Raw genomic sequence first — 14,461 nt, 5'->3', positions numbered from 1 at the left:
ATTCATGCACTGCAGCAGGACTAGCAGTAGCAGCACTTCTTTGACATATTCAGTTGAATCATAGGCGGGAAGACAGACGTTGTTCCCATGATGTCACTCCTCCCAACCTCCCAGAGGAGAGAGTAGAAAACTCAGTTCCTGGGTGTTGACCGCTTGAAATAGCCAAATGGCAACAAATCACACTTGAAAAAGAGTAATACCATGGAGGGAGGTTTGAGTTACATGGGAACATTTGGCTAAGAACAAAGTTTGGCTAGTCTTTGTGGCCAAGCATTCATGTGGTTCAACTTTAGAATGTTCTTTTGCCTCATTAATTAACCAGATAACAAAGACATGAACAATGTGGTTGAAGAAATCCTGTGTTTTCATGTTTTCCCCAACTTCTTTCTTTTTATTCATAGCCTTTTTTTTTTTTTTGAAAGAAATTTGTTTTTTCTTTTGTCACCCCTGTCCTTCGTCTTCCAAAAGTTCTTGAAGAGGCTAATACTGATAGGAAATTGCATTGGTAGCTCAGAGTATATGATAGTATGGATCCATATGATAGTATGCATTCAAACCCTATCTCTGCTACTTACTGAGGAGATGTAAGTGATTTACATAATAAACTCAAAAAGCTTGTGTAGGGTAAGGTAAAAAATCAGGCTTTTCTGCTCTCCTGCCATCAGGATAGATGATGGATCCATGTCCTGAATGCATGCCTGATGGCGGGCACCTGGAATAGGGTGTGGGCAGATGTAGAAATATTTCACCTGGCCTATGACTGTGATTTTTAAGGGTGGCGTCACAGGGACGCCAGTAGAAGCCAAGAAGCCGAGAAAGAAGCCGAAGCAGAAGCCGAAAGAGAAGCCGAGAAGCGGCAGAACGAACGCCAGAGAGCCCAGATAGAGTGAGGATTTGCTGGGGGCTGGGAGGCTGCCAGCCTCCCGGCCCCCCAGCACCCCTGCCTGCCATATGCCTGGTGAACCCCAATAAAAGACCTGCAAAAACCACTGAGGACTCTGACTCCTCCTTTACCCAGTCTGCATTGGATCAGAAAACCTGTACCGTGTCCAGTCCAGCCCTTTACAGCTTGGTTTCCTCAACTTGAAAATAAGAACATTGCTTCTATCATCTACCTCAAAAGATGGTGAGGAGGATTAACTGAGTGTAGCGGCAGAAATGGCCAGAGCAGGATCTCTATGATCCAAGCAGGTGGGTAAAGAGCAGCCCTGGAGCCCTTGGTGGCTTTTTCAGGCTTTTATTGGGATTTTACCAGGTTCACAGCAGGCAGGAGTGCAGGGCACCGGAGGTTGGCAGGCCTCCCAGTCCCCGGCGAATCTTCACTCTTTCTGGGCTCTCCGGGAGTCTCTGGTGGTTACGTTCTCTTCTGCTTCTCTTTCTCCTTATGGTGTCCCCGTGACATTGCCCTTATAAGCCAGTCTCAGCCAGTTGTGCCCACCATGCATGCTCGCACCCTATTCCAGGTGCCTGCCACGAGGCATGCATCCAGGACTGCAGGGATCTATCATTAATCCTAATGGCGGGAGGGCAGAAAAAAGCCTGATCCTTTTTTACTTATCCTACAACAAGACAACACAAATAAAGTCCTAGAACATCCTAAGAGCTCCTTAAGGTTATCTTTTGTTATTAGCTCCATAAATCTAAGTGGCTCCTATTGTTTTTTTCTCTGTTTAGAATGTCAGGCACTTTCGTTTGCCCACCATGATAGTAGGAAGAGCTACTGAAAGATTATCCCAGATTCTCTAAATGACTTTTGACTCCATAGTTGGTGTGTATTGGCCAAGACTTTGCTTACATTAGATTTCCCAGTATTAAGACCATGTGGCGATTTTTCCCCCTGGGTCTTCTAAATGGCTGAGGCAAGTTTCTTCAATTGCTGAGAAGGGCTTATCTCATAACAGTGGGTCTGCCTCTCATCTGGCCAAGGTGCTCTCCTTCCCCTGAACTCCTGGAGGCAATCCTAGGAGCTCAGGATGGAGCTCAGTTATCTAAAGTCCACAATGAAAGCAGCAGAAGAATACAGATATACATAATTTATTCACCTTTATTCTACCACCAGCATCTTAAAGAAGAAAAAAGATCTGTCACTATTTAATATTTCTCCTGAATTTTCTTTTGAATTAAGGCCCAGCATAGTCAGGTCTGAATTGCTAGGTGTACTGACTCATTTCTTCATTATGTAAGCCATTAACAGGTCACTGCTCAGATGTTGGAATACCTGCTTTGGGCTAACAGCAAGGTGCCAGAATGACTCTCAGCTGTGCCCTTATCCATGCGCTCACCTGCGCTCCCCAGAGAAATACCAGACTCAGCTCCTACCTTTAGCACAGAGACCTCATTAGCATCAGAACTCTCCTCCTCTCCTCTGTCTTCCTGGCAGGCCCCACCCAGGGGAATGGAAAGAAACTATGCAAGAGGCAGATTGCAGTTACCAAGTGAAACTTTCTGCAGAAAATGCAGATCAACTAGATCCGGATGTAAGGAAATATGAAGAGTGGGAAAATGTCATCCCAGTGAACTTGAAAGCTGAGGCAGAATCTTTGGCACCGAGTGGTGTTTAAAGCAAACACCGTAGAGAATGACCTTGGGGATCCTGGGAAATTGAAAAAGAACAGCATGATTTACACAATGAGGCCAAAAAGAAAGTAAATGCTTAAGAAACAGTAATTTCTAAAAACTATCAGCTCTGAAGAGGCATTCCAAACACTGTTTTGTTGAAAACCATTGCAAAGCTGAAATATTTCTATTGATACTATTCAGCTGTGACCATGAAATTCTTTGGTTTGGCTAGTACTATATATATCTATAAAAGTAGCTGTCTATCTATCTATCTATCTATCTATCTATCTATCTCGTTTTGGCTGATCTATACACACACACACACATACGCATATATATGCGCGTGTGTCTACATTTTCCCCCTCATTTTGTAATTGTTCCAAACAGCTCATTAAAACAAACAAACAAAAAAACATAGCTTGTCACTCTGTGATTGGCTGTAGCTGCTATTTGTCACAGAGCTTTGGCTTAATTAAGTTCTTAATCCTTCCTTCTCTCCAAAAAATGCCACACCACTCCATGAGGTAAATGCAAACATGGAAATTTATTTGTTTCTGAAGCTTATCTGCTTTCTGTAAGGGGATGGTCCTCAGGGTCTCAAAAACAAAGATATTAATATTCCCCCAGTATTACTATCAGTGGTGTAGGAGTATTATGGGATTGATGAACCCATCTTAAAAGAACTGTTCATTGTTCTTCATGGCCACTTAGAAGGTCATCAGAATATATTAAATATCTGTGTTAGGAGATATCCTGAGACACCAGACTTTTGCTCCTTTTCTTCTTTAAATTTACATGCATTTCTTCCTTCCCTTAATAATTTCAATTCAACTGTAACTGGATGAAGTCTTTCCTGACCACTTTGGTTCCTCATTAATTGAGATATTGCTATACCATAGAGTCAAAAACTTGACATTTACTGACATATTTTGCTCTTTCCAGCCATTAAAATACTATTATTCAAAGAGCTAAAGGGGCCATGAAAGAATAACATAAACAAATAACATACAAAATAGAGGCGGACATAGCAACTCAAGTGAGGGAGAGGTTATTTGTGGTGAGGATTTTGGAACCACCTCATGGAATAGATTACATTTAAGGTAGAGCTTCAAAGATATCAGGTTTTGACAGGTGAGCTGTTTCTTGTATAGCCATGCACATCTCCATTAGCTTAGAGTGGGATCTTTGTGGAGGCAGAATATGAGTTCTCTTCCCTCAGTGCCCTTACTGACAGTGCCGGTGCCTAATACATATTTGTCACCAGAGGCGGTGGAAAAAACATCCCCCCTGGAAGAGAAGGATTGATGTGATATAACCAAAACAGCCAACCACATCATGGAACGGAAGTATGACCTTGTGAGGAGCCCAGAAAGTTATTCCAAGAGAGCATTTTCCTTTTACCTGTTTTGTTTTTTTTTCCCCCTTCTTGGATCCAGTTATTTTGCTGCCCTATTAAAGAGAAGGTGGAGGAGTTAATGAGGGCCTGGGAGGCTTACTAAATCATCTTTAGAGATGGCTCTTTGGCTAGCTCATCCTGGAAGGGAAGAAAAGACATTCTGGAAATTTAGCTGAAGTTGGTTATTTTTAAGTCTTTAAGATTTTCTTTGTGCCTGGTTCTGTTGTCATTGACATATCTACTTAGCATCTAATTAAGAAAGGTTGTGCTTGATTCACAAATAGCCATTGAATTCATGTAGTGAGCTCTGGGGAGATGCAGGAGCCTGGGGTTCTCACCACTAGCTAATACTCAGGGCTGCTTCTGCCTCCGCAAAAACACTTGCAGTCTGTTCTGAGAGCTTCTCCTCTTCTCCAATCGAGTCTCTCCTGACAGTTCATCAAAAGGCCACAGAGGTGCTTGTATCAGGGAGTGAGGGATAGGAAAATTCCTCTTCTTGTGTATCTTCCCTCATTCTGGCTTTGCTAGGCAATCACAGGAGCCTCAAAGGAGTACACAGCCGGCCATTGGGAGGAGAGTTTCCCTGCAGTTATCTGTCATTGACCTTGGCCTAATTTGTCATGTTTTGGCTGATATTCCCAAAGATGAGAAATGAGCTACCTATTAGATTAGATGTGCAGTTTTCTTCCTCTGGAGTTAAGTTTGTTTTACTAGCTAATGATTCCTTATTGCTAAATTAAAAACCCAAGATTTTACTAGCTAATGATTTTATTACATTAAAAACCCAAGGTTTACATTTTTCTATGTATATGAAATATCTTTTAATTTACCTGTATTTTTAACCTCTTGTTTTCTCTCTAGATGTTTTCAAGTTTTTACCTACTGATTTCTCTTCTAGACTTCCAAGTCTTCCTACATATATATTTTGGCCTAAGCTTCAACTGGTTTCTCACTTATAGATGAGAAAATTTTATCTCTGTCCCTGTCATAGACTCTACATTTCTACCAAAAGCAATATATTCTGTGGAGAGAGTATCAAATATGATTGTTGAAATTGGTATTGTAAAACTGTAAAGACTATAATTTCTATTTTCCTACCTTCAATCAGTAAAATGTTTTCCTTTTAAATTAAAAACAAAAAAACCCAAGGTTATCTTACATACGTGATAACTAGGCCCTCTATGAGAAGCATCCCATGATCCTAAGCAGAACACATAAAATATCATTTCAAGTGTCAAGTTTTTTCTAATTCCTTTTTTTTTTTTTTTTTACAGAATTTCGAAAGTGGCTTAAATCTAATTGGCTCCCCCAGGATCTCAGCTCTTGTTACATTTGTGGAGTTTCTTTTTTGAGAGGCATCTGGAGAGACTGAACTGCCACTGCCAGTTGGCATGCAGGGTAGGTGGATGCAGCAACTTTTCATTTTCTTCATTAGAAACTTTCAAATCTTGGCTCAACTGTCCCTGAGCTTTGAGTACTTGACTTCTGCAATTATTTTTGAAATTTTGGCTTTTACTTTTCCTAGTGTTGGATTTCATATGAGTGAGAATAGCCACAACTGCCACCACCCATGGTGGCTAGCCTCTATCTACTGTGGAAAATAAAAAAGAGAGAGAGAAACAAAAGCCATAGTAGTAGAAAACTTTAGATCCGTGTGGATAATCTTCAACATACACATTCCTAACAAACTGGCTCTATGGATGTCTAGTCTACTAAGAGTTAATACCTATTTAGACAACAGAGCTGAATTACTTTTAGTGGCCCACTTTTACATGTTCTTGTAGTTTAAACAACTGGGAGGAGACTGCTGAAGTCTTTTCCTTAATCACTACAAGGTCCTACCTTTTATTTTTTTTAAAAGATTTATTTATTTATGCATACAAGAGCTGGGGTGGAGTTGCGGGGGCCAGAGATGCGGGGTGGGGGGCGGTGGCAGGGTGAGAGGATTCACCAGAGGCAGAGCTGGGAACAGAACAGCCAGACTGACCGGTACACTGCTGAGGGGAGCAGCAGGAGAGACAGGAGGGATCTGCTGTGCCATGTGGGTTGCTCCCTGGCCAGTCGGGGATCGAACTCGTGCTGCAGAGGCTGCGGATAGCTTCATAGTGCAGTGCTTATCCCCTTGTGCCACCAGGGAGGCCCAAGGTCCTACCTTTTAAACCCACACAGTGAAGCAAATGAGGGAGAGAATGCTCCCTGTCAGCATAGGGGAAGGAAAAGGGGAGAGTGAGGCTTTTTTTTTTTACTCAAAATGTTGTTTTAGCCAGATACTCACACTGGAGCAACAGGAAATATAGAACCTACTTTAAAATATAATCTTAAAAGGTTTTTAAGCCTAGGTCAGATCCTCTGTCTGTGGAGTTGAAGGCTGGAGACGGGGAAAGTCAAACATTCAGGAAATAGCTGACCTGGTTTGGACAAAGTGTCCTGAAGGCATTCAGCAGCCAGATAGGAAGACCTGTTGAGTACAGTGGAGAGGCTGCTCTTTGGTTGTTCTAGTAGAAACTAGCATATGAAGGAATGACAAGAAATGTGCTCCTTGTTTGGAAAAGATATGATTTGAAGGCTCTATATTAGGAGAGCCTTATCTTATAATAGTTGATATCTTTTTCTCCTAAACACAGGCCAGAGGGAGAGGATGACAACAAAGATAGCCTCAAGTGCCGTGTGTGTGTGTGTGTGTGTGTGTGTGTGTGTGTGTGTGTTTGTCCCAAGAGGGAATAGCTGTTTAATTGCAAACTAAATGTCCAGTTCTTGGTTCTGCAGGGCTTGCCCAAGCATAGAAAAAAACTAATTTCAGATAGCAGCACTGAAGTTAATAAAAAATCCATTAATTTCATAAAAAATAAGATTCTTACTCATTTTAAAAATATTTCTCAAGACTTTCCCCCAAGATACCCAAGATACAAATTTATACATCTGCCAGACAAGATAAAGGCCAGCCAGACTCCATTTGGGTAGATGTACTTGTGTTTTTTGTTTTTTATGTTTTGCGCCGCACCCCTAGTCACCATCAACAGTACAATCTCTGAAGAGTAGGTAGGTATAATTAGGATTTATTAGGAAGACACGAGAATAGTGAAACTTGGAAAATCAGTTTTACAGTCTTTTTCCCCCTTCACTTTTACTTTCTGTTGTAGCTTCAGTTTTAATCAATTTATAAAAAAATTAAAAATTTTAGGGCCTCCCCGTTGGCGCAGCGGTTGAGTGCTGGGTTGCGAAGCTGCAGTGCTGGTTCCATCCCTGGCTGCTCCCTGCCACCGGTGGAGGGTCCTACATGGCACGCAGACCTCTCCTGCCACCTGCTGCTCCCCTCAGCAGTGTATTTCGTCAGTCTGCCTGTTCTGTTCCCCGCTCTGCTCTGGTGAATCCTCTCACCTTCCCGTGCTTTTGACTGTACCCAGTGCTTGTATAAATAAAAAAATAAATAAATCTTTTAAAAAAAAAGAAAAATTTTAAACTCATGGGTTGTATGTTCATAATGAGGGTGGTGATTATGATGATGATTCCAACCATTGGGACTTACTATGCTCCAATTGTTATTTCCAATAACAACGCTATGAGGTAGGTCCTATTATCACCATTATTCAGATAAAGACACTGGATCAGAGGGGTTAAGTAACTTGCCCAAGTTGTACAACAAATTATGGCAGTCCTTTTGCGCTGCTCTTATTCACTTGACCTGGCTGCATTTTCTCTGAGGCAGAGATGATAGATTTTATTCCTTTTTCATATTCCCTTGAGAATTTGATGCAGCGTTTGAAGAAAGCATTGTCTGAATTTGTGTAGAATTGAATTAAAGGCACACAATCCTGACTGGAAGAGAAACTGTCCCAGGCTTCTTCTCCCTCAGATGTCCAGGGGAGAAGTTGCTCAGATAACCCTTCCCCCGCAACAGTTGGTGGCTGACTAATACTGGACTTGTGTTAGAAAGCATCTACTTCCTTTTTGCATGAAATGTATGAACACTTTTAATTTAGAAGTTTCACTAAAAAAAAAAACAAATCTTATAGTTTTCTCTGTTATAACTCAATACAGCTGACAAACATATGGCCCTAGACCATTGGCTCTCAACCAGCAATGAAGTATACATACCCATTCAATTGGTTAGTTTACAGTTTGGTTAATATGAATAATAGTGCTCTTAATACTTAGGCACCTAAAAGTGGAAGTGTGTTGGGTGCTGAAATAAGCACAACTTTTTATTTTTTTAAGATTTTATTTATTTATACAAGAGCTGGGGTATGGTCCAGGGGTGCCAGAGGGTGAGAGGATTCACCAGAGACAGAGCAGGGAACAGAACAGGCAGACAGACAGACCAAGAGCACTGCTGAGGGGAGCAGTGGGCGAGACAGGAGAGGTCTGCCATGCCATGTGGGAATCTCCCTGGCTGGCCGGGAATCTAATCCACACTACAGAGGCTGTGAACAGCTTCACAGTGCTGTGCTCAACCAGCTGCACCATTGGGGAGGCCCACACAACTCTTGACTTTAGTAGATGCTGCTGTTGGATGTGTCAGTTCAGACTCCCACTGGCTGAGCATTCTGGCCAACACTTAGTATCATCAGTTTTCTTTTACTGAGTTCAATTCATTTTAGTATTTCTTTCTTTTTCTTTTTTTGAAGATTTATTTATTTATGCATACAAGAGTTGGGGTACATGCCAGAGATGCGGGGAGTGAGAGGATTCACCAGAGACAGAATGGGGAGCAGAACAGGCAGACTAACTGAAATACACTGCTGAGGGGAACAGCAGGTGAGTTAGGAGAGGTCTGCTGTGCCATGTGGGTTGCTCCCTGGCCGGCTGGGGATCGAGCTCGTACTGCAAGGGCTGTAGATTTCTTCATAGGGCAGTGCTTAACCCCTTGCGCCACCAGAGAGGCCCTCATTTTAGTCTTTCCTGAGGAACTGTAGTCTTTTGGAATTTTGAAGTATTTCCCTAATGACTAAATATACTTAACATCTTTTTGTTTCAGAATTTTCCTTTATTAGGATAGTCTTCATGCTTTCATTTTTTTTTCCCTCAATAATGAAAAGCAATGTTGACAGATTTTGATAGTAAAAATAAGTGTATTTACTAACTAGATATGACTATATTTTACTATATTTGCTTTATCACATTATCCATTTATACCTTTTCCAGTCATTAATCCAGTCTACCTATTTTGATGTATTTCAAATTTAATTAAGCATATCACTATCATTTCTACTTTTGAAGGTTATTTTTGAAGGTTATGACAATTATTTTAGTTAATTTTTTTTTTAATCAATGAAACATTTTATTGTATTTCTTAGCTGTGGTTCTGTGCATTCCCTTAGCCTAGTGAAGGGGATAGTTTAAGAAAGTTTTAGTTGATGGAATTTGTTATAAAGTCAGTTTTTAATTTATACATTATGATTTAACTGGTCAGAAAATGCAAAACTATGGGTTGCAAGGTATATGACTTTTGACAACAAATGATGTGCTTTATTTATTTATTATTTTGAGGTAATATTGATTTACATGATTGTATTTTGGGAGTAAAGGGTCCCCCCTTCATGTGTTATTACCATGGTGCACCCACATTCCATCACCCTAGTCAATTTTGCCCTCTCCTCACCTTGCTCCCTTCCTCCTTCTCTCTGAATTCCTCAGTTCTATAATCAGCTTCTAAAAGTTATTTCATAAGTTGGTTTTATTTGACTCTTTGTTTGGTTTCTCTAAATTCAACTTACAAATGTTTTAATAGACTATTGTATGTATATTAAAATATTCTATATATTGACCATAAAAGTTGTCTTCTTTGAGAATTTCATTTTTGCAGGTTAAGTAAAAATACTGTCAATCAATATATTAATACTTCCAGTGTTACAATAATTGGCTATTATCTCACATTAAATTTTTGCATCTGCTAATGTAATAAATTCATAGTTGCTACTCAAACCGCTATCTTTAAAAACTGCATTTGGAAATACATCTTTTTATGATCTATTTCAATACTGTTACTCTATACTATATCCTTTATATTTGAAGAATTTTTAAAATTTAAAAATAGCTATGAAGGGCCTCCCCTGGTGGCGCAGCGGTTGAGCGCTGTGCTGTGAAGCTGCCCGCAGCCTCTGCAGCGCTGGTTTGGTCCCCGGCACCCGGGGAGGGTCCCACATGGCGCGACAGACTTCTCCTGCCGTGCCCGCTGCTCCCCTCAGCAGTGTATTTCGTCAGTCTGCCTGTTCTGTTCCCTGCTCTGCTGTGGTGAATTCTCTCACCTTCCCACGCTTCTGACTGTACCCAGTGCTTGTATAAATAAATAAATAAATCTTTAAAAAATAAATAAATAAAAATAGCCATGAAAAAAATTAAATCTGTTGTAGTAAGCAAACCCAGTATTTTTTTTAAAAATATTTTTATTAGTGCTCACGTTGGCTCTGATGACTCCAGAAAGGAAAACTTTCTTTTTTTTACCTTCGAGGTGGGGGGCACCTTCCCCATAGCGCATGCCATCTGATACTGTGTGCACATTTACGTAGCACCTCCCAGATTTACAAGTAAATGAGTGGTCAAATGATGATGCTTTATTGTCCATATTAGTAGGCAAAGGATGCATTGTTTATTCATTGTGTTTTCTAATATTAGCCTCACTTATTTGGTGATCAGATTTCCAGCAACTCTGATATCTGGAACGTATACATGTGCCCAGAAGTATAGGGTTATAGAAGATTAATTTTTTTAAAAATCATAATAATTTAACACAGTTGCCTCATTTTGCAGATGTCTTCAAATGCAAATTTCTGCCTTCTCATCTTGGACCATGATAAGCCCTGGTCCCAACTAGTCTATTGACTCTGCAGAGTCCTTTAGTGTGTTCCCGTTATTTTGACGTTTTCCTGAGATCTTTGATAAAATTTAGGAAGGCACAGTGGAGCTCGTCCCTTCTTCTCTCCTTCCCTCCTCCCTTCCATCCTTCTTTCTAAGAGCTGCATTGTGGTCTTTTACCTCTAGGTTCCATCACATCAGAAGAACAATGTGTTAGTATTTCATGTAAGATAATTTGGCATCATTACTTTCTAAAAGGAGAGATAATAAATATTTTAAAACAATGAAAGTAAACCACTGTTGTTTAACTTTATTCATGCTAAATGAAAGTTCCGTTGTCTTAACAGGAGATGGCCAAAATCCAAATTGTAGAATAGTCCTTAGTAACTTTTGAGTTCAATTTAGATGTCATCGTCTTCATCATTGTTGCCAAATCACCAAGATGTCTTTCATCATCATCTCCAAAACCAAATGTATCTGTTGCATTGATTTCAGCATGTTCTGAAGCTCTCCATAAGCCTTCAGTTTTCTAGCTTCATCTGTGTTGTACTTTAAAATTACTTCAGCTTTGTTATCCTGAGACTCTTGTAGACAAACCAATATCATGTCTGAGGTATTGATCCAAACAGGCACATACTCTTGATCATTCTTTTTAAACACCATTTCTCTTTTATCAGATTTTCACCTCCATTTCCTTTTTCTGGGGCCCAGTGAGCTTCATCACCTCATGTTTTTTGGACTGGGTTCCCGTTGGGGTAGTATTGACAGAGAGCCAGTTATTGATATTTGAAGGATTTTGTTATGATTTTACATTAGAGTTTACTTCTTTATCATTTGAAAGCAGCCTTCGGCTTCCATAATTTCTTTCGATCAGTCACTAACCTATCTTACATTGCTCTCTTTTTCAGTTGAAAAATATTGGTTTATAACACTCTAAGTTTCAGGTGTACAGCTTCTTATTTGGTTATCTATGTACACCAAATTACGATCACCACCAGAAGTCTAGTTTTCATCCACCGCCATATCACTGACCTCTATATGTATTTTGTGCATTCCCCCACCCCCTGTGTTTATCATCATTCTGTTGTCAGGATCAAGGGGTTTGTTTTTATTTTATTTCTTTTTCACATATGAGTGAAATCTTTATCTGACTTATTTCACTTAATATAATCCCTTCAAGGCCCATAGAAGTTTCAGTTTTAATAGAGAAATTTATACTGTAGATTAAGGAAGTTGAATTTCTGTGCAGAATGAATTGTAGTATTGAGACAAATGCAGCTGGTGAGTTAATATGTGAACCAAGTGGTATTTGAACAAATAGCTAGGATCAGAGGGTCAATGAAAGTAGTAGATGTAGTAGTCAGAAAAAATTTTTCTTTAAGATTTTATTTTCCTGAATGCAGTCAACTTCTTTTGAGATATACTTGGTTTTTTGCTTACTATGAACAATTGACAAAGAAAAAAAAAAACAAGAATCAATATATTTACAATGAAAAGTCAATATTTCTACACTTACATATGATATTAGGAGTGATAGAAATAATTAAGAAAGCTAATTTTCTTTCTGTTTGTTGCCATGGTACAAGGTTAATACCTTTTTGGGCCTCCCTGGTGGCGCAGCGGTTGAGCGCTGGGTTGCGAAGCTGCCCGCGGCCTCTGCGGCGCCGGTTCGATCCCCGGCTGCTCCCCGGCCACCGGCGGAGGATCCCACATGGCGCGCAGACCTCTCCTGCCGCCCGCTGCTCCCCTCAGCAGTGTACTTCAGTCCTTCTGCCTGCTCTGCTCCCCACTCTGGCTCTGGTGAATTCTCTCACCCTCCCGCGCTTCTGACTGTACCCAGTGCATGTATAAACAAAAAAAAAACCAAACAAACAAAAAAAAAAAGGTTAATACCTTTTTGTTAGTATGTCTATATTATCAGGCAAAGAATGCATTGTTTATTCATTGTGTTCTCTAATATAGCCTCACTTATCTGGTGATCAGATTTCCAGCAACTCTATTATCTGGAACACATACATGTGCCCAGAAGTATAGGGTTATAGAAGATTAATTTTTTAAAAAATCATAGGGATAATTTAACACAGTTGCCTCATTTTGCAGATGAAAAAGTACAGCCCTAAACAAATAAGGGCCCTAGTTATGGATTAGAATAAAGTTTCCAAATAGAAAACACTAATTACAAAATTTGCATGCTGTGTGCTCTGTTAATTCACTGTATAAATATTTATTGAGTGCATGTATAGGGACAGAGCAGCCCTCCTTGGGCTAGGATAGATGTGCGGCTTTCTTGAAGCTCCTACCGAGCACTTGCATCAGGAGGCCACAGATGAGCCAGAGCTGGGAATGATTCCTGGTCAACTTTTTGACAAGGGAATTGTTTTGTTAATTTCCAAAATCTCATACCTTCTAGGAGATGGAATTATTGACCACGGGAAAGATGAAAGAAATGCTCACAGTGTAGAAATCTGCGAATATTTGCCGTGTGCAGAACTATTGTCTTGAAAGCCTCCAAATAGTTATGACTTTTTATTCCAGTCCTGAGTCTTAATTTCACCTTGGTGAAGAGGTTGAGGTTCGTTCAACCTGCTCTTTTAGCAAAGTGGTTATTGTTTATTCAGAAGTCCTAGAAATTTGTGGCATAGGTGCTGTGCCTGACAACTTATCTCTAGACTATGAATAGATGAGTTTGATGTTCATGGAGGGGAAACTGAGTCACTGTATATAAAATTGCTGTTTACCTGTTAGCTTTATGACAGAATTTTGCATACCACAGCACCACTATAAAGGTTGGTGTGTAAGATTAATGTGGGATAAAAAGGGGGAATAAATATGCTACAGCAGCTTTTGCAACCTTGGCGATGTGTCTAGTCCATGACCTCACTGAATTCGCACACTCACTTTGCACATTACTCAATATTACCCCTGTTTTGCTGATTAGGAAACTTAGAATCAAGAGGTGAGGTAATTTGCCCAAGAGGTCAGAGTTTGCAAACAGCAGGATTTGAATCTGTATGTGATTCCAAAGCCCAGGACCCATCCATTGTACCTTAAGAATGTAGCATTTCACTCCTCCACCAACATGGAGTGTAGCTGGCTGGACACACACACATTCAAGTATTTAAACATCCATCTACTCAGCAAATATTTGGAAACCAATTTTTATATGTGAATGAATTAAAAAAATAAAGTACAGGATAATTTGATAAATATTTGAAAAAACCATATTAGGGTGGTTATTTTTTATTTTAGCTTATAGACTCAGTACTGTTACACCAAAACCATATCCCTTATATTTGGAGAATTTTTTAAAATTTAAAAATAGCCATGAAAAGAATTAAATCTGTTGTAGTCAGCAAACCCATTTTTTTAAAAATTATTTATTTGTGCTAAGTTGCTGATGTTGGCCCTGACTCCACAAAGGAAAACTTTCTTTTTCTCCACCTTCAGGGGGACACCTTCCCCATCCCACATGCCATCTGATACTGAAGGCACATTTACATAGCACCTCCCAGATTTACAAGTAAATGAGTTGTTAAAAGATGATGTTTCATTGCCTCACTGATTCTGAATTAGTGAAGTCTAGACGAGTAAAGTTTATAGCACATAGAGTTACAGAACAATAAATATGCCAACAGCTGTTCTAGAAAGCATAGGCTCCCAAGTCAGAATGTCTGGGTGTGAGTGTAAGTTCTTACACTGTTGTGGCTTTAGGCA

The 14,461-nt window shown here is 39.9% G+C and overlaps 1 protein-coding gene across 15 annotated transcripts in view; it reads left to right on the top strand.

The window, feature by feature from the left end:
- The window catches only part of ENOX1 (ecto-NOX disulfide-thiol exchanger 1), a 522,650-nt gene that overhangs the window by 103,495 nt on the left and 404,694 nt on the right, over positions 1–14,461 (top strand). For all 15 annotated transcript variants that reach the window (XM_054701771.1, XM_054701766.1, XM_054701762.1 and 12 more), the window contains one exon: positions 5,230–5,353. The gene's annotated coding sequence lies outside the window, so the exon portion shown is untranslated. The remainder of the gene's footprint in view (positions 1–5,229; positions 5,354–14,461) is intronic.

This window comes from Talpa occidentalis, unplaced genomic scaffold, assembly GCF_014898055.3.
Source record: "Talpa occidentalis isolate TD23 unplaced genomic scaffold, MPIMG_talOcc4v2.1 talOcc4.5, whole genome shotgun sequence".
Taxonomy (NCBI): Eukaryota; Metazoa; Chordata; class Mammalia; order Eulipotyphla; family Talpidae; genus Talpa; species Talpa occidentalis.
Note: the sequence above shows the minus strand (reverse complement) of the source record. Positions and strands in the feature narration are given on the sequence as shown.